The following is a 22,462-nucleotide window of genomic DNA, read 5'->3' as shown; positions in this document are numbered from 1 at the left end:
AGTTGCCAGGGTCTTCTGAGTGTTAAGGTTGTTGATATGCAGTTGCTAGGGTGTTCTTAATGTGTTTAGGCTGTTGCTGTGCAGTTACTAATGTGTTGTGGGTAGTTGCTAGGTGTTTTGTTCCTGTCTGGCCTGAAAAGAATCTCTGTGTAAAAAATAATAATAATGCACTACTTGTACTATATTTATATGCCAGAAATAGTGAGAGTAGCATTTATTTGTGTGATTCCAAATCCAGCCAGTATTTCCTTGTAAGGCAGTTAGCAGGGCAGCTCTGTTTGGGGTCCTGAGGGGGAGATGGTCTTCAGAAAAGCAGACAGGGATCAAGTGCTGCTGTCATTTCCCATCAGATCTGTGTGTGTGTGTGTGTGTGTGAGTGAGAGAGAGAGAGAGAGAGAGAGAGACACTTTAGAGTTACAGCTGCTATCAGTCACATCACATTTCTGTGCTCCGGTAGCCATGGGCACATGTGACCTTGAGTGCACCCTGTCTCACACACACACACACACACACACACACATACATACGTACATACACACACACTGGGTCTGTCTGTCTCCTCTGAGCTGTCTCTGGTCCTCCTTGACCCTGTGTAAGGTTGAGTCCATTTACTGTATGTCACCATCAGTCGGCGTCTTGACTTAAAAATGGACCAGTCCGACCATGAGCTGTGAGTATAACAGATCAATATGCATCACACACACACACACACACACACACACACACACACAGATGAAGGATATTATTAACACATCTTTAAACCTGTGAACCGCAGACAGCCTCGAGGGTGTCTATGTACGGAAACAGAACAAGTGTTTCTTTTGAGAGACTGAAAAATATACAACCGTCCCAGAACCCTAGTGAGACACCTACCTAGACAGCCTCTATCTATCGTTCAGTCTATCATTCTATCTGTCTATCATCTGTGTAAAGAGCACTATTTGTGTTACACACAGAGTTGTTGCCTATGTAGAATGTTAAAAATCACTAATGAGGTTCATTTCAATTAGATGTTGCCTGTATAGGCAGCAGACAGCCGTGCGGTTCACTAGGTTTGGAGCCGATCTCGTGTGTGTGTGTGTGTGTGTTAGTCTGCTGACCCTCCTCTAATGGCTCTGATGATAGATCAGTTGTGTGCTGATGATAATTAATTCTCTCGGTGTGTTTTCAGGACGGGTCGGCGCTGACGCTCTGTCAGTCAGATGGTTCTCAGGAGAGTCTTTTGTTTTGAATAGGGGGAAAATCTGAGCCGCCGAGAAGAGATTCCCAGCCCGATCAATTCCCTCTAACTACACTATTGATTAGCTGCAGTAACATTTTTCATTTATTAATTATGAGGAATATGTACTTGGAAGTGTCTCTCTGTCTCTCCTGATAGGATCATCAGCTATGAGCTGATATCATTTGGTGCTTGTATGAATGTGCTATAGACATATTGTCGTCATTAAGGACACACTGACACGTCTTTGTCTCTGAAATATGACTCTGCATCTTCCATACTTCTCTTTCTGACAGAGAGGTTTTATTTTTAGGTTTAAAATGATTAAGCTCTGGCTTTAATGGTGTTTCAGTGCTAGTACATATAATACAATGTCATTTCCACCTAAAAATGTCCTAACGTCATTGAATTAGATGAAAAATATGAAGCCACATGTAATTTATTTTAAATAAACATGCACAAATACACCTTTAATGCTAAAAATATTTACAAAAAAGTGCATGCATGTAATAAAAATCACAACATAGTATTTAATTGATACTGTGATCTTTTTAGGAAGTGTCCAAATACATACTTCCACTGAAATGACATGAAATGGGTCTTAAACACACTCATATGTGATGTGGAGTGTCTGTTTATGTGCTTAAAGATGCTGATATTGATTGTGTTAATTATGGCTTGACTTTCATCTCCTCAGGACGGATACGGCTGTGTTCATGAGTGTGAAGATCACACATGTGGAAGATACACTCCCTCCAACTGCAGAATGATGCCTCGCTTTTGGCCAACAGATCTTGCGCTTGAAAGATATAAAACCGCACCAAGGTGTTGCACATTAAAACACCCACACACTCTTGAAAATATAGCTTCTTCATTGGTCTTTTTTTGCACAAGTTCTTATTTTTTATGCAGTTTACTAAGAAAAATTGCACCCAAGGACTGTTTGAAAAGAAATCAGCAATATTTTGAGACACCTAATTTTGGCCAAGGTATTAATATTTTTATATACTTTTTATTTATTTATTTTTGATGTATAATTTCTTTTTTTTAAGCATAAATAATTTTTTTCTGTTTATAACCAGAAAAGACCATTGAGGTAAGAAAAAAGCATGCTATCGTTCAAAAGTTTAGGGTCAGAAACAATTTATTCATTTTTTCATGAATAAATTAATAACTTTTTTATTTTTTTCTGAAAAAACTTAGTTTCCACAAAAATATTGTGCAGCAATACTGTTTTAACATTGATAATCAGAAATGTTTGTTGAGCAGTAAATCAGAATATTATTATGATTTCTGAAGGATCATGTGACACTGAAGCCTGGAGTAATGATGCTGAAAATTCAGCTGAGCATCACAGGAATAAATTACAGTTTACAGACATTCACATAGAAAACAGCTATTTAAATTGCAATACTATTTCATAATTTTTACTGTACTTTTGAGCAGAAGAGAATTCTTTCAAAAAAAAAAATACACATTTTTGTCAGAAAAAGTCACTGGTTTCTGAAAAAGCTAAACGTTATCATGAAAACAGCCACTGTCACTGTCACATACAGTGGTTAAGTTAGTAGAATGACTACTTTTAGTTAGTTACTCCCCATCACCGGCGGCCAGAGCCAGATAAAGAGAGCGAGACGGCAGAGGCCAGCGATATAACCTTGCCAGAAAGAGTGTTAGGCCTCTAAAAATATCCCTGATTACTGGTGCAGCCCTGCAGCTCCAGAGACCCAATGAAAGTATTGATGAGTGAATCCCAGCCTAAGAGAACATGGAAACAAGCGCTGGCCAGCGGCCATAGTAAACCTATTGATCCGCAGCTCGGCCTATCTCTCTATGACAGCCTATTCCCACCTCACACACACACACACACACCCATTACTGTATCGGCCGCTCGTGTGTGTGTGTGTGTGTGTGTGTGTGTGAAAGATTTCTCTCGCTCTCTTTCCCCATCCGTCCATTTCCTACGAGGGCATTTGGATGTTTTGTGTCCTGGTTTGGAGCCTAGTTTCTATCAGGACTTGACTGTTTGGTGTACTGTGTGCTACTTTTATTTACTTATTTATTTATTTAAAATAGAAATCATTTGAATGGTTAGTTTTCAATGTCATAACTTTTTTCTACAGTAGATTCTAGTCTGGTTTGGAGCCTGTTTATGTCAGGCTGTGACTGTGTGTTTATATTCATTAAACAATTACTAGTGTCCTGTACGCTGCATACTGTGTTGCATGTACTATTTTCTGTATATTTAATGAAAATGTATGCAATATCCAACAGTAAACATTTCTAACATTATAGTACTGTTTTGTTGTCATATGACTTAACTATGTTGAAAAACTCTCCAGCTGAAACTCAAGAACTTAAACTCTCCTGGATTTATTAAATCTTAAAAATTACCATTCAAATGACTCCCAAAGTTATTGATCGATCAGCACGTGATCTGTGATCAACAGCCAGAGAAATGCCACGCGGAGCAGAAGGGATTATGGGTCCTGCGGTCATGATGCTCTACAGCTGACTGAGGCATGATGGGAAAGAATAACACCCACCCACACACACACACACATCTGAGCACTATTGATTATCTCCCAGGCTGATTCACACACACACACACACACACACACTGCACTGTCACAGTATGGTGACTCAAGTTCTTTTCCATCATTTCTAAATGTAAAACAAAAATAATTCTGCTCAGTAACCAGCAGCACTGCATTTCTCTCTTGCAATGTTTCATTTGTTTTACAGTATTATCAGCAATCAAGTTGTGTATGCCATCTTTTCTGTCAGTTGTTTAGAATCAAAACGTTTGAACTGATTCTTTTCAGCTGAGATTCTTTGAATAACAGACTTTATATGAAGTAGAATCTTTTGTAACATTATAAATGACTGAAAAAAATCAGTGTATTCTTACTAAATGAAAATATCAATTTCAGCTGTTTAGAATCAGAACTGTTTGATTCCTGAACGAATCATTCTTTTGAAGTGGTTCTTTGCCATGAATTGGTCAAACAGATTAGAAAGGGAGTCTGAATTGGTTTACAGGTTTTGTTTATGTCTGTCTGTTAATTTTATGTTAAGTTGGGCTTTTTATTTCTTTCTGATGCTTGGCCTTGTTGGTAATATATTATTTTAGTATAATTGATATACTATTATAGCTTTAGTTCATATTTTAAATTAGATTTTATTTTTCTAATTTCTGTCTTCATTTTAATTTTAGTTAAAATTGTGTGTTTTTGTCATTTTTATCTGTTATTTTTAATATGTCTACATAGTTTTTATTCAATTTTAATTTTTTGTTTTGGTTTTAGTTTGTATTTTTTTATCTGTTTCATTTTATTTCAGTTTTATAGTTGATGATAATAACCCTGTTCCACCCAGAAACCCTGCGGATCATGTGTGAGTTTCCTCCGTGTGATTCATCTGATGTTTCTGAATGTTTTTTTCAGCGTCTCACACTCGTGACTCACCGCTTCCCTCGACAAGACAGAAATTACCCTCAAACTGATTCTACGATCAATAACAACATGCCCACCAATCAAGAACGCCGACCCGGGGTTAAAAACCAATCAGCAGCTCACACTCCTCCTGCTTCAAGAGTCTGAGCAAACGCAAACAAACAAGACGTTTACAGGTCAGAGGAGAGACTTTATACCGCTTTATACAGACACACAACCAGACCTTATTCCTAGAGATTCAGTGAAGCCGTTAATAGATTTCAGATTTATTCTTTATGATTTTATTTACTTATATATTGCAAATATACATGCTGTAAATTAGATATGGCAGAACAACGGAAAATAGATCAGAAATGAATAATAGCTCAAATCTGTCAGACAATGAAGCCTATATATAATTATCCAGAATGACTGCTTGTGCTATTAATAACATTGATGCAATGGTGAGATTTACAGCAGTGAGAATGAGGCCGTAAACACAAGATCCCACCGTCAGAAATGAAAGTGAATGTCTCTAACTGCCCGTGTGCAAAAGGTCACGCTTGTTCCCGTGGAGACGGGCCTTTACAATGCAGCTGTCAATCATAGCTGTTGCTACTGGAGACAGAAGAGAGAAATAGATCTAGAAAACAGAAGAAAGACACACTAGAGTGAGTCCAGTTTGGACGGTGCTTGTTTTTCACTGCATTTAAAGCAGCAAGCCTCCTTTACCAAAGTAAAATCACCAACACATGGCCTCAAAAGAGGCTTATTGCTTTCATAAAAATTGCACACAATTATATATGCTATTTAAAAAAACCAAAAAAATACCGATGAATGTAACATCATTTCAGATTTAAAGCCTCTAGTCTATGATTTGTTGTTGTTGTTGTTAAAATTGAGAAATTCCAAATTATGGACAGTTTTTTTGATTATTTCATGCTTTTGTCATCAAAGTTGAAATTATGACGTTTAAATTAATTCATAATTATGGCATAAAATATTGAAGTTTTGAAATAATCCATGATTGTATTGTAATTGTGATTTATGACATAATCATGCCTTTTTAAACTAAAAAATATTGCATAGAATTGGATAGCTGTAATCTTATCAGTTTTATAATTTCACATTTAAAGGCACTAATCTATGAATTTTGGTTGTTGTTATTGTCTTGTTTTTGTTTGTTTTTTTGTCGTCAGGTTGTGTCATGATTGTGTTGTCAAGATTGAAATTACAAAATAAAAACATCATGAGATAAAAAGTCACGATTACAAGATAAGAAGGCATAATTATGGCATAAGAAGGATTATTATTATATATAATTATGATTATATGACAATATGACAGTTATAGCCTATGTTTTTTCAACAAAAAATTGCATTATTATCATATATATATATATATATATATATATATATATACATACACACATTATTTTATTTTATTTTATTATTGTATTAAACACAGTTTGGAGTTGTTACTGATAGTTTTATAATTTCACATTTACATGTGCCAGTCTATGATTTTTTTTTGCTGTTGTTCAAAAGAAAAATGCCAAAATTTAATGAAAATAAAATAAATGAAAAAGAAATTAAATATAAAAATGAACTTACTTTAAGCTATCATAGCAGCTTTTATCATTTTCATTTAGTTTAACTTGGGATGTACTAAAAAAGTAAATACAAATTAATAAAAACTATATATAAAAAATGACTTAAATTTCAACGTAATTTAAAAAAATAAAATAAAAAATAAAATCTAATTAAAAAACAAAACAAAAACCCTATACAGTATAGTATCTCAGTGTAACACTGAAGCAGATTTGCTCAGGCCTCTCTCTGTTTCTGAGCAGTAATAGAGTCTCTGATTGACTTTATCTCAGTTTTGTCCTGTAAAGAATAACGAGTTTCCTTTATGTCGGCTTCATTTCTCTGTGTATCAGAGGTCTGATGGTCTTTACCTCATTTTCCTCCTAAGCGAATTCACCTTATTAGCGGCCGATCTCAGGAAATATGATTTGCTCTCTTGCACACGCTGCGATATTTCAGGCCGGATCGGGCAGGTGGCTGTCAGACGGCGAAACTCAACGATAGTTTGCCGTAAAATATGGGCCTCTTCACCGAGGACCCTAAACAAGGTTGGCACGTGCGGGCCGACCGGAGCAGCGAGGGGTTAATGAAACGCTGCTCCTTCTTTAATTGAAAAAAGAGACCGCTCTCGTGTTATTGCCGGTAATAAGTGGCTCTCCGAGATGAACGGTTCACCTGCGTGGAGGTTAATGAAGAGCCACACGTGCTGCGCTCGGTCTGGACATGAGGGTTAACTATTTCCCCTGCTACCTCTGCCCTGAACCCCGCCCCGTGTGATGAGGAGCGGCCTGTTCATCTCGGGAAGGACGGGACAGGACAAGATAAGGATGGACTGGACTCCGGGTGACCAGCGGGTTCTGGAACCGTGAGACTGTTAAGGTCTCATGTTGTTAGATGTTATATATTATATTAACATCTAAAATGAGTAAAACATGTATCTGGAACATTTACGTTATTGTAAAACTGTTTTTGGTTTGGTCTGATTTTTTTTTCTGGCCCAAATCTCATGCTGTTGACAGTCCAATTCATTTTGGTGCACTGGTTCATTTGAATGGTTTGAATGAACAGATTCACTGGAATGAATCGAATAAACGATTCACTTATCAACATTTTTGTTGTAGCAAAACAAAATTAATTTTATTTAATTTTATAAATTGGCATGTTTTTTAGTTACATTATTGTTATTACATAATTGTGAGATTAAATGACAAAACTATGAAATAAAAAGTTATAATTATGATAGTTGAAATGATAACAAATATGACAAAAATCAGATATAAGAGAAAAAGTAATTGACATAAATCGAAATTGATGTAAAAAATCAATTATGAGATTAAATGTCAAAATTATGAGATGAGAAGTTGAAATATTTAAAGTTATGAGAGAAAACGTCATTGACATACAGTTACAGTTATGAGATCCTAAAACATACTTATGAGATTAAGTGTCAAAATTATGTGATAAGAAGTCACAAATATGACATAAAAAGTCTAAATTATGACAAAAACATAAGTATGACAAACTAATTATGATAAAAAGACATGACATGAAAAGTATAAATTATGAGATACTGATTCATAATTGAGATTAAGTCATAATTATGAACAAAAAATCTAAATTATGATGTACATCATAACTATGAGATTGTGTAATAATTATGAGATATCATAATTATGACAAAAAGTCGAAATTGTGACAAAAACATATGACAAAATCTGAATTGAGATAAAAGAAATTATGACATAAAAAGTAGAAATTATGAGATACTGATTCTAGAAATTATGAGATACTGATACTTGAACTATAAATGTCAACTTATGAGATAAGTTATGAGCTGAAGTTACGACAAAAACATAAGTATGATTTATAATTATGAGATAAGAAGTCAAAATATGAAATAAAGTCAATTATGATGCAAAATGTTTTAATGTCATAATAATGACTTTTTATCTCATAATTTCTACTTTTTGTCATAATTTCAACATAATTATCACTTGCATAGTATCTCATCATTTTGAGTTATAATTATTATGAATTGGTCATAATTATGATTTCCAAAAACATGAGTTTTTTTCCCCATGTGGCAGAAATTGGCTTCTATAGAAATTATTTTATTTAATTTTTTTCTGGGATTTCAGCTGTTCCTCGTTCAGATAGACGGAGTTGTACTTTCTCGACTGTCAGCTACAGAGAAAATAGTTTTACCAAGATGACCAAAGAGTGAACTGACTTTTGCTTTAACAACTTTACGTGATGAGTAGCTTGTATTTTGCTTCAGTTCATTTTGTATGGAGAGTACAGAGACAGATGTTCAGTACAGACGTCTTCCACTGATTGGTCCATATTGTGGTCGGTTGCCAATCTCTGATGACTGTGTGCCACAAATCTTTCATTTTTCCCCTTTATCCATTGGCATTGCAGCTGAATGAGATGCTTAACAGCCAAAGAGGTGCTGCAGATCAAGACTTGAGCGATGGCCAAAAGAATAATCACGTATTTAGCTGAAAAAACAAGAAAAACACGTTTATTAATTAATTGCATTGGGGTCGCCCTAAATGGAGCTGCTCTGAGACTCGTTTGGGCAATTACGCCACACTCCCATTTAGTTTTACTCATCTAAAAAGTTGATTTGATGGCGAGAGGAGGGAAAAAGGTTCTATTATCACACCATCCTATCTACTGGCATCATTTATTCATGGGCAGGAATGCACTCGAGACATTAGTAATTACGACACTTGGGTCATGCTTTATTTTCTGGCGTATAAAACCACTCCAGAGGAGGAAACACTTCCTCATTAGCCGCTGGCTCTATTTCCTCCGGTGGATTCTGCACACGATCATTTATTCATGCAGAAGCCCTCATCATCTCCTCATCAGCAGGACACACACCTTAAAACACTTCTGGGGGAGCGCTGGTGATGAAGATGATGAGGAGGTGACAGAGAGATGGAGGGTGTGAAAACCACTCAGATGGACACAAGGGACGGCCGGCACTTTAGTCCTGCTGCAGTGACACTATTGAAATGATAATGGAGAGGAGAATAGAGTTTAGGAACCGACCTGAGACTGCAGTGTCTTTCTTAAAGGAATAGATCACCAGAAACGAGCATTATATATTATATATTCATACGTTCTGTCTTCATGAAAATTCATTTTTGTGCAGTGAAAGTGAATGGTGTTCAGGTCCAGTAGAGGGAATCTGAGTTATACATGTGATATTTACATTTATTACATTAACAGATGCTTTTTTATCTGACGCAACTTACAAATGAGGAACATCAAAAGCAATAATTGGTACATTTTACACAACATTCTACATGTTTTCCATTCATTTGCCATTATTTGAATAAACTTTATGTGATGGTTTTTGATCAGCTCCAAACTTGACTGGACTTTACAAAATGTAAAGTAAATAAATTGTATTGTTATTATTATTATTATAGTAAATTATATTATTATTATAGTTATTATTCATTCTGTGAGACTGCATGCAGAATGTGGGTTATTATTTTCGTTATTATTATTATTATTATTATAGAAGAAGAAGAAGATAACACAATTATCATATTTTATGTGTGTATTTATTTATTTAGAGACTACACGTAGTATGTGGATTATTTTTACTATTATATATTTTCTTTATTAATACTAGTGTAGTTTATGTGCTTTATAATATTGTTAGTTAATTAATTAATTGATTTATTTATTTCCTTCCTTCTTGTGTATGTTGTGTTATGGCTGCTGTACTTGGAGTCCAAAGCCACTTTCCCGTAGCAGGATGATAAAGTATAAAGTCAATAGATGGCGAATGAACTCTGTTGTGGTTTTTAAATCTCTCCGAGACTCGTATCATTCTCCACCTGCGTTTCTTGATTTGAGGACAGACAGAAGCACCACTGCGGTGATGTACAGCACACTATTAAAAGTGTTCGGGGGCTCTGGGCAGATCCTAACACTATTCTGCAGTTCCTCAGAGAGGAGAGAGAAACTAACAGGTTTTTATCTGACCTCATCTGGGATGAGCTTCTCAATTAAACATGAGTGGAAGTGTGAAATTCCCCCGGTGTGTCGGAAGCGTGAGTGTTCTGGAAGATGGTTGCTGTTTTTGCCATTGAGTATCACACTCTTTCTATTAAGTGTTTTGTGTGTTTGTAGGTTAATGTTCACTCAGCCGAATCAACAGAGACGATCAGCTCAACATGTGAACTCTTCCAGATCAGCAGAGGATCAGCTCAATGAGCTCAGCTTTCCTGATTAACATCACATTTTCATTTCTTTTCTAGATTGATTTTTAAATGAACTTTACTAAAAATATGAAATTATGTCATACTAAGTCATATAATTTTGAGATCAAATGACAAAATTATGAGATAAGAAGTCATAATGTTATAAAAAGTTAAATAATGACATCAATTATGAGTTTTAAAGTCTTAATTACAAGAGTAAAAGGCAAATTGTGAGTTAAAAGGTCAAATATGAAATAAGACAAATTATGACACAAAAATCCAAAATTATTTGGATAATATGTCAATTATTAGATAAGAAAACATAATTAGTACACTATATTGCCAAAAGTATTGGGTCACCCCCTTCTAATGAACAGGTTTGACTACTTTAGTAATTTCCATGACTACAAAAACTCATCACCAAACACCAATGACTTGTACAGACACTATAAGGACAAAAGTGTTGGGACACCCCCTTCTTTAGAACAGAAAAAGGCACTAACAAAGATGGGAACATAATTCATGTATTTAAAAATTGTATTTCCATCTCTGTTGAAACAGTTTTGGACGTGTCTAAAATGACTGTACCCTTATGTACAAGTCATTGGTGTTTGGTGATGAGTTTTTGGCTCAAGGTCTGCATATAAAGTCACACCAGAGGTGTTCAGCTGGGATCAGGACTTGTCTTTCTGCAGACCAGTCAAGTTCTTCCACACTGACTCAATCAATCATGTCTTTCTGAACCGTGTCTTATACACAGAGATACTGTCATGTTAGAATAGAAAAGGGTTCTGTCCAAACTGTTGCTATTAAATTAGAATTCCCTAGAATATCATTATATGCTTAAACATTAAGATTTGTACTCATAGAAATTACTAAAGTAGTCAAACATGTTCATTAGAAGAGGGTGCCAATACTTTTGGCAATATAGTGTATATTGCTAATGTGTAATCAAATTTGTTATTGTTTCCATTCTTAATGTGCTGTTATTGTTTAATTCAGTTTTTTTCTGAGTTTAATGTTTTTTTAAGCATTTAGTGTTATGGTATCCAAGCCCATAATGTGCTACTAAACATAAGTGATTTACGTAGTGGTGTTTTTGCATGAAATTGTACAACATGATTTGTCTGCAAATATAAGATTTTTTATTTAGTGCTGTGATTCATACAAAAACTTACAAATTTTAGAAAAACAGTAAGCATGACGGTCCACGCCTAAAACTAACAATCAGTGGGGCATAAGCAGATCGTACAATTACTAAATGTAAGTATTTTACATAGAGGCATTTTTGCTTGAATTTATACGCTGTGATTTGTATGAATTTGTATGCTGTAATTCATACAAAATTGTACAATATATATTTTTTTAAAAGTGCACCTGAACTTCCACCCTTAAACCTAACCATCAGTGGGGCATAAGCAGATTGTACATTTACTAAACGTAAATATTTTACATGGTGGTGTTTTTTTGTTGTTGAAAGAAATGTATGCGGTGATTAGTGCAAAAAATATGAAAAAAGTAAGCATTAGGGCCCACCCCCTAACCTATTCATCAGTCATGCAGAAGCAGATTGTACAATTACTAGTAAATATTTTGCATTTTTCGTATAAATTTGTATACTGTGAAAAATATGCATGAAGGTCCACCCTTAAACCTAACTATCAGTGAGGCATAAGCAGATCGTGCAAAAATGCTCTAGTGAGATTCGTACAAATTATCCACCAATTCGGCAAAACATAAAATAGTAGTGAATTGCCATAAGATTGTGTTGGGCTTTCAAATCTGCTTTTGTGTCGTTCCAACAATTGTTTTCTCTAGATTAGTTACTAATATACTAACAACCCCCACCACACTAGAATTACTTTGGCGTTGTTCTATTACAAAAGTTTTATTTCTTACCACATCAGGTCAACATACACACGTGACTGGCTCATTATCTCATCCTCTAATCAGGCCTGCACTGAAATCTCTGTTTCTCTCATTTGGTAATGAGTCTTGAATAAATATATGACTGTTCGGTGCGTTTACTCTGCCGTGCCGAGAGGAGCTCTCGTTAACCTGGATAGTTAATAAGAAACCAGAGACTGAGATTACAGGATCAGAAAAGAAGAGTTTATCAGCGTTACTGACACTCACAAACGCAGCATGACTTATTATCTGTAGAGTCTCCGTGCCTGTCTGCTGCTGATACACAGATTAAATTATCAAATAAAAAAATTAGCCAGCATTCCAGACCTCACTTATCTGATTGCTGTTTTCTTGCTGATGTCATCCAAAGCAACAGATCCTGATGGTCTAGAAAGTTTTCATTAGTTGAGCTGATTGCCTTATCTAGACTTATCTTTTTAGGTCATAATGTTTACATAATTAACTTTTTATCTTTTATTTTGACTTAAATTCTCAAAATTATGACTTAGTATCTCATATTTTTGACTTTTCATAAAATAATGACTACATAATGAATATTTTGAGAAAATATTCTCAAAATTATGAATTAGTACCTCATTTTCAACTTTTCGTCATAATGACTTTTCATCTCATTAGTTTTTGTTATTATTTTGACATGTTATATCATAATTTCAACTTTTTATATAATAATTATGGTTTTTTGTTTTATCATTTTGGCATATAATCTTATAATTAGGAATTTTTACTTTACAATTTTGACGTCGTATTTATGACTTTATCTCATAATTTGCCTTTTATTCTTGAAATTATAATTTAAATGTCTCATAATTTGCTTTTTAATGTCATAACATTTTCTCATAACTTTGACTTTTTTATTATGTGGATTGTCATTATGAGGAATTATATCTTAATTATAACTTTTTATTTCAGTTATGACTATTCTCATAATTACGACTTAATGTCTCATAATTTACTTTTTTATTGTTGTGACTTTTCATCTCATAACTTTTGAGTTTTTGTCATTAATTCGACTTTTTATACCATCTGTATGAATTTTTATCTCATAATTTGAATTTCATCCTCATAATTATGACTTAATGTCTCATCATTTACTTTTTTAATGTTGACTTTTCATCTCATAACTTTTGAGTTTTTGTCATTAATTCGACTTTTTATACCATCTGTATGAATTTTTATCTCATAATTTGAATTTCATTCTCATAATTATTTACTTTTTTAATGTCATAATGAATTTGTCTCATATAATTTTGACATTTTTATTATATTGACTTTTTATATCATAATTATGACTTTTTATTTAATATTTATGACATTTTATCTCATAATTTGACTTTTATTCTCATAATTATGACTTAATGTCTCATCATTTACTTTTTTAATGTCATAATGAATTTTTCTCATATAATTTTGACATTTTTATTATATTGACTTTTTATATCATAATTATGACTTTTTATTTAATATTTATGACATTTTATCTCATAATTTGACTTTTATTCTCATAATTATGACTTAATATCTCATCATTTACTTTTTTAATGTCATAATGAATTTTTCTCATATAATTTTGACATTTTTATTATATTGACTTTTTATATCATAATTATGACTTTTTATTTAATATTTATGACATTTTATCTCATAATTTGACTTTTATTCTCATAATTATGACTTAATGTCTCAGGGAATGTGTGAGGAGAAATTTCTCTGGGAGGAATAGTCTCTTTGATTTGAAAACGTCTACAGGGAATTTTACAGATTCACTAGACATTGTAAAGACATAAAGCTACAAAAAAAGCACTGTATAATACAGGGCAAGTTACACGCTGATGCTTATCACTAACCATAATTATGGTCAGTAGTGATAGTGATGCTCAGCTAAACAAATACTACTAAAAATATAAAAGCATATGTTCCCTCCTGCATTAGAAATGTAATTTGATTGAAATGCATTTGACAAAAAACATTAGGAGAGATTGGTGTTTTATGAGAGGAGACTGTCTCTGAATGAGGTCTCGACCTGTTAATCTGGTTTCTGCTGGCCTTATCTCAGACCGTGTTGTTTAATTTATATTTCAGCTGCTAATTGCTCTGCAGAAGATTGCAATAACTACCTCTGACATCTACTGTCTGCCTGCCAAATGTTTTCAGGAAAAAATCTATATTTTATCATATTTCCATATTACTTGGTGTCAGGTCAAAAGCGTTAAAGAAATAGTTCCGCTTGATGAAGAGCTTCGTGAAATTTTTCAAAATATCTTCTTTGGTGTTCTACGGGAGAAAGGACAATCATATGGGTTCAGGGCAACATGAGGGTGAGTAAATGCTGCCTATTTTTTTTTTTTTTTTTTGGGGGGAGGGGGATTATTCCTTTTAAGACAGAAAGTTGTTTATCATTCATAGTCGTTTACATTGTAATTGTCATCATTTTGAATATTAATTACATCACAACAAACAGTATGACGCAATCAGGATGTAAAATTCATCAAATGTGAGGCGAGCAGATCAGTGTTTAATGTTTCACAGTGGCAGAAAGCTACTACAGACCCTCATTATTCTCACGTTATCTCAGTGTTATCTTAACGTTATCTTAACGTTTTGTCGGCTGTCTTATCTGTGCTAATCATATAAGTGCATGTTGCATCATTAAACTGATTTGCTTCTTGTTGAAGCTACACATAGGAAAGAAAAAGCTCAGCTGTTTCTCAGTCACATGTAGTTTCTCAAATGTTTCTCCTAAGAAAAAGACAGCAGTATGTATCTCAAATGTGTCTTTAGGATTTCATAAGAAATCTTAATGACGTCTCAAACTTCACTTTGCCTTTCATAATAAGTCTGAAATTTCAAAATTCCCCAAACCTTTATCTCAGATGTTTCTCATAAAATACCTTCCAATAAATAAAATGAGTCACTACTTAGTTTTTTTGTTTGTTTTTTTCTGACAGAAAAGTCAAAATGGTGATGTAACAAGTCAAATTGAGATTAAAAGTCATAAATATGACATAAAAAGATGAAATCATGACATTAAAAAATATTAATTAAAAAGTCAAAACTGAAAAAAAAAGCTATGACAAGCAAAGTTGAATTTGACATACAGTGCTATGCATAAGTTTAGGCACCCATGCTAAAGTTGACTAAAAAGAGGAATAACAAATCATCTTTTGGAAATTGAACTTAATGCCTTAATTAAGAAAATTGGGAAAAATCCTACCTTTAAGGACACCAATTTTCTTTGTGAATGAATAATGTATCGTAAATAAATAAATGTTCTTCCTTAAAATACAGGGTGCATAAGTTTGGGTTTTATTTCAGTTAGCCTAATAGCTGGTTTGATTTGCATTGAGAGGTGATCTTATGGAAAGTACTCCATGCCAATCTCTAGGTATGGTGAAGGCTATGTGATGATGTGAGGCTATTTTAATTCCAAAAGCCAAGGGAACTTTATCAGGATGCATAGTATCCTGGATCCATGAAGTAACTGGCCTTTAAAAATAAAAATCTGCCTGCCTCTATGGGAATTTAACATAGGGGTGCCCAAACTTATGCACCCTGTATTTTAAGGAAGAACATTTATTTATTTACGATACATTATTCATTCACAAAGAAAATTGGTGTCCTTAAAGGTAGGATTTTTCCCAATTTTTTTAATTAAGGCATTAAGTTCAATTTCCAAAAGATGATTTTTTATTCCTCTTTTTAGTCAACTTTAGCATGGGTGCCTAAACTTATGCATAGCACTGTAAGTCATAATTATGATGTAAAAACTGATATAAAATTCTGACATAAAAAAATCTTTCATTTATGTATCAGTTTTGCCAGATTTTCCTCCTAAAACACCTTCAATGAAATATGACTCAAAAGAGCCACTATTTGTTATTTTTCTGACATAAAAGTTACAATTATTACGTAGTCAAAATTGTGAAACAGTCAAAATTCATAAAAATGTAAAAATTGAGATAAAAAGTCATGATTATGACACAAAAATATGAAATTCTGATGTTAATTTTTTTATTTTATTTATGTATCAACTTTGTCACAGAACTTTTACCTAAAATACCTTCAAAGAAATAAAATATGGCTCAGATGATTGACTATTTGTAATTTATTTGTCTGACATAAAAGTCAAAATTGTGAGATAAATATATGATATTGATAAAAAGTCAAAACTTAAAATCCATAAATATGACAAAAAGATGAAATCATGACATAAGTCAAAATTATGAAATAAAAAGTCAAATTTGGCAAACAATTATTACTTAAAATGTGACAAAAAATGGTCTAATGACGTTATTTGTGATTTGTCTTTTCTACAGATGTTTTCTTACAAGGAAGTATTTGTGATTGTCATGAGAAGTAGATAAAATGTGTACAAAAAGAGTTTAAACTCAGAATATGAGCCGCACACTTAGTTTTATGCGTTGAAGGCTGATAATTTGCTGTCTGTGTGTTTGTCAAAGGTCTGAATGCTGTGTCATTTCTCCTGCCATTGTTTCCAGGTGTGTTTTAATTTTATCAGTGAAGCCCTTAACGTGAAGACAGCAGCAGATCTTATCGGACACACACACACACACACACACAGAAGCAGCGCAGGAATGTGATAAGACATAAAACACACACAGAGCTGCTGAATCAATCATCTATTAGAGACTGTACACACACACACACACAATAACAGTCTTTGTCCGGCTGGATTTGTCTGTGTCGACAGAGGTTATAAAAGATCATCAGCTTTAACACAAAACTAATATTTGTCCAGGAACATTTCAGAGAGCCGTGAGCTGCTTTCACACTCTGCACTGTTTGATTATGTGCCATTAACTCATGGCTATTTTTTAGTTTTAATAATTTCTCTCATTCTAAATATTTTAAAGCGATTAAAAATTACTATTTGCTTTAGACATACTACATTTCTAATTTGCATGAGATGTTTCTGCAGTCACGATTAACTTACAGCAGCAATAAAGCCCTTAAAGGGACAGTTCACGCTAAAATAAAAATAGGCATCATTTACTCTCCCCTAAATTAAGACACTAAGGCATAATTATGAAATAAAAAGTCAAAATTGACAAAAGGTTATGACAAAAAGTCATAATTCACACATCAAAATTTAGATTTTGACTTTGTCATTTACTCTGCCTCGTATTGAAGCTCATTTCTGCCACATTTGATAAAAAATATGGTTTGGTAAGGCATCATTTTGACATAAACATTCATAATTACACATAATTACATTATTAATTAAGTGTGTTACTTGCTGTAATTTTTGTGAAATTTACTAGTAATTTCTAAATGAAAATTGTTTCCACATTAAAGTTGGTGAGTGTGATCAAAGTCATTAGATAAAAAGTCATAATTATACAAATAAAGTGTCAAAATGATACTAAGTCATAATAATAAAATGAAATGTAACATTAAAAGTTGTCATTATTTTGACTTTGTATAAAATAAAAAGCAGAAAAACAATGACGACATGAGTCAAAATTGACAGACGTCGAAGTTCAAAAGACAAGATCGACATGAAAGTGATAATTCTGACAATAATAATTATGGCTTTAATAATTATGCTTTCATATCTTAATGATACTACTTAAATTGTTTTTAAAGAAACATTAAAGATATGATTTGGGACATGCTTTTTTCTTGTGCTTTTTAAGATAATATGTGAGTTGGGAGTAGCACAGATTTTTGTGTTCTCCAGTGAAGGGGTTTATGGGTAAAACGTCCCGTTGTCATATTCTGTCCCTCTTTTTTTATGTATGTGTGTGTGTGTATGTGTGTGTGTCAGTCCAGTTGATGCATGAGTACATGTCCACCAGGTTAGATGAGAAACAGAGATCAGAGAACAGATGCTATATCACACCAAAATATTCAGCAGCACAACTGTTTTTAACATTGATAATAATCAGAAATGTTTCTTGAGCAGTAAATCAGTATATTATTATGATTTCTGAAGATCATGTGACACTGAAGACTGGAGTAATGATGCTGAAAATACAGCTGCGCATCACAGGAATAAATTACAGTTTAACACATATTCACATAGAAAACAGCTGTTTTAAATTATAATAATATTTCACTGTTTTTTGTGTATTTTGGATCAACTAAATGCAGCCTTGGTGAGCAGAAGAGTCTTCTTTCACAAAAATTTCAATTCTTACTGAACACAAACTATTGAATGATAGTGTAGTGTACATATACACATTGGTAGTTAAAGCCAAAGTAAATTGGATCAAGGTAAAGATTCGAAAACATCCTACTGCAGTTGAGCTGAACTCCACCACTAAAGCATTGTTTCTCTTGGGCTGACAGCAGCACATGGATGAGTGTTTAGTGAGTGTTTAGCCGCTGTTTCTGTGCTCTGATGAACGAGCGTGGCTGTGATTGACGCTGCTCATTTTCTGCACGTGGAAATTAATCCCAGGGAACACGCTGGTCAGTATGTTGCTTAGCAACCGCATCCCTCCCTCTCTCTCACACACACACACACACACGCTGACCTCTGAGCCATACATCAAACACACAGCGGCCGTCTCCACATATAATGCCCCCATTCATCTGACCCGTGCTTCGGCCGTACAGTTCTGCTCATTTCCACCTCAACATCCCACAACCACGTCTGGACTTCCTCACTCTTCTCCTCTTTCTTTCACCTCAAACCTGAAATACACACACTTTCTTCATTGTCTACTGACATTAAACAGTTGTCAATGTTTGCTAATTTTATATTAAATAAATATAATAAATATATTATATTATATAATATATTGTTATAATTTATGTTTATATTCACAAATATATTATATATATTATACATGTGACCATGGATCACAAAATCAGTCATAAAGGTAAATTTTTTAAAATTGAGGTTTATACATAGTTGAATAAATAAGCTTTCCATTGATGTATGGTTTGTTATGATAGGACAATATTTGATCTGGAATCTGAGGGAGCAAAAAAATCCAAATATTGAGAAAATCTCCTTTAAAGTTGTTCAAATGAAGTTCTTAGCCATGCATATTACTAATCAAAAATGAATATATTGTTACGTTTATATTTCACAAATGTATGATTCACATTTTTTTTTCTGTGTATATGTTGATGTTGCTAAATGTTCAGAACAGATTTATTATAATTGATGAAAAATAAAGCCAAACATCTGACTAAATCTGAAATAAAACAAAAGTTACTTGCTGTTTGTAATTATTCGGGAAATTATTAGCACTTTGTGAGTGAAAATTGTTTCTACACTAAAAACGTTTTAGTGTATGGCATAAAAAGTTGAAATTAGGAGAAAAAAAATCATAATTTTCAAATAAAAGTCAAAATTGACAAAAAAAAAAAGTTATGGCATGAAATATCATAATTGTGAAATTAAACGATGTAATTATGACAAAAGTCATAACTATAACACAAGAAGTCATAATTCACATTTAAAAAATCATATTTATGTCACAATTATGGAATAAAATGTCAAAAGTGACAAAACAAGACATTAAAAAGACATCAATCACATAATTATTTTAAAATAATTAATTATAACATAAAAATCTAAACTACGGCATAAAAAGTCAATTTTATTTATGTTGTAATTTTTTTATTCACTGAAAGTAAAAATAAATTATAAAAACCTATATAAACATTAAAAGCACAAAAGAAACATAAAAATATTAATTAAAGGTATTTAGAAGGGGTAACATTTACACTCACCTAAAGGATTATTAGGAACACCTGTTCAATTTCTCATTAATGCAATTATCTAATCAACCAATCACATGGCAGTTGCTTCAATGCATTTAGGGGTGTGGTCCTGGTCAAGGCAATCTCCTGAACTCCAAACTGAATGTCAGAATGGGAAAGAAAGGTGATTTAAGCAATTTTGAGCGTGGCATGGTTGTTGGTGCCAGACGGGCCGGTCTGAGTATTTCACAATCTGCTCAGTTACTGGGATTTTCACGCACAACCATTTCTAGGGTTTACAAAGAATGGTGTGAAAAGGGAAAAACATCCAGTATGCGGCAGTCCTGTGGGCGAAAATGCCTTGTTGATGCTAGAGGTCAGAGGAGAATGGGCTGACTGATTCAAGCTGATAGAAGAGCAACTTTGACTGAAATAAGCACTCGTTACAACCGAGGTATGCAGCAAAGCATTTGTGAAGCCACAACACGCACAACCTTGAGGCGGATGGGCTACAACAGCAGAAGACTGTTGTAATACAAATAGGAAAAAGAGGCTACAATTTGCACGAGCTCTCCAAAATTGGACGGTTGAAGACTGGAAAAATGTTGCCTGGTCTGATGAGTCTCGATTTCTGTTGAGACATTCAGATGGTAGAGTCAGAATTTGGCGTAAACAGAATGAGAACATGGATCCATCATGCCTTGTTACCACTGTGCAGGCTGTTGGTGGTGGTGTAATGGTGTGGGGGATGTTTTCTTGGCACACTTTAGGCCCCTTAGTGCCAATTGGGCATCGTTTAAATGCCACGGCCTACCTGAGCATTGTTTCTGACCATGTCCATCCCTTTATGACCACCATGTACCCATCCTCTGATGGCTACTTCCAGCAGGATAATGCACCATGTCACAAAGCTCGAATCATTTCAAATTGGTTTCTTGAACATGACAATGAGTTCACTGTACTAAAATGGCCCCCACAGTCACCAGATCTCAACCCAATAGAGCATCTTTGGGATGTGGTGGAACGGGAGCTTCGTGCCCTGGAAATCTCCATCAACTGCAAGATGCTATCCTATCAATATGGGCCAACATTTCTAAAGAATGCTTTCAGCACCTTGTTGAATCAATGCCACGTAGAATTAAGGCAGTTCTGAAGGCAAAAGGGGGTCAAACACAGTATTAGTATGGTGTTCCTAATAATCCTTTAGGTGAGTGTATATGGTGCATATTTGCACAAGTATATGACTTTATATGATATATTGTGATGGAGAAACACACACACACACAAATGGACTTGTAATCAAATATGAGTTTTATATGTTTTGTCTATCATGTATCAGATTTCATATGGACAGAATCTGTTTCTACAGTGCGGTAAGAGACAGTACTGCTTATTATCTTTTGTCTTTTTGTTTTTATAAATGTTGTTTTGCAGACGAAGTTCAGTGTGATCTTTGATTTTGTGGAAGATCATAACTCTCTCTGCTCCAGAAAGTCGTTTATTTTAAACTCGTTTGGTTTTGCTCCACTAAACTGATCTTTAATTCTCCCTGCTGCTGCAGCTGAAATTGATGAGTTTTTCATAATTATTCCCTTTGCAGCCTTTTTAACTTTTCATGAGAGAAAGAGCAATTTCGCAGCTTTTATTGTGCTCTGTAGAGAAGTGAGATATCTGATATTGATATTTGTGTGGTTTATATCCTGCGCTGCCTCTAATGTTTTATATAAAGTGCATTAGACATTCAGTGTGTTTACAAAAGGCCAGATTCATCACTAATAGCTTTCTGTAGTTAAACTTTACACAGTTTAGTCTGTTTCTTCAGCAAGGGCCTGATTTAATCATAAAGGTTTGCGTGTAAAAATGCTTTTTAAGTTTTGAGAAAATGAGAGGCTGATATTAATGTTCATATTTCTAGTATATATTTTAATTTCCATAAATACAAACTCTCCATGATTCATAAATCCCTCCAGTCTAAGTGAATGAGCTTTATTCTGTGTTCTGTAATAATAAAGCTCAGCATGATGTTGGGATTACAGTAATCTTTATCTCTGCAGATGACATCACTGCTCAGACATTGTGGGGGGGTTGCTATTGTTTTGTTTTGTTTTTTTGTCCATTGTGTTGGATGTCTTTTTTTTTTTTTACTTTCTGGGTGTATATATTATTATATGACAGCACAAATATATATATATATTATATTTAAAATATATATAAAAATACTAACACTAGCTTTTCTAATCTTTTTGTATTTTATATATCTGTTTTCTTTTTATTTATTATATATATTTTTTTAAACTTGCTAGATGTGCTGCATTAATCTAACTGAGACTTATAGCACTTGCGTATCATTGCTCTTTTGTTGATTTTGACTCCTTCTGTTGTAATCAT

General features: G+C 33.6%; 1 protein-coding gene across 1 annotated transcript in view; it reads right to left on the bottom strand.

The window, feature by feature from the left end:
• Positions 1-22,462, bottom strand: part of LOC306861931 (uncharacterized protein) — a 1,169,885-nt gene that overhangs the window by 567,471 nt on the left and 579,952 nt on the right. The window lies entirely within an intron of this gene.

This window comes from Barbus barbus, assembly GCF_936440315.1.
Source record: "Barbus barbus genome assembly, chromosome: 43".
NCBI lineage: Eukaryota > Metazoa > Chordata > Actinopteri > Cypriniformes > Cyprinidae > Barbus > Barbus barbus.
Note: the sequence above shows the minus strand (reverse complement) of the source record. Positions and strands in the feature narration are given on the sequence as shown.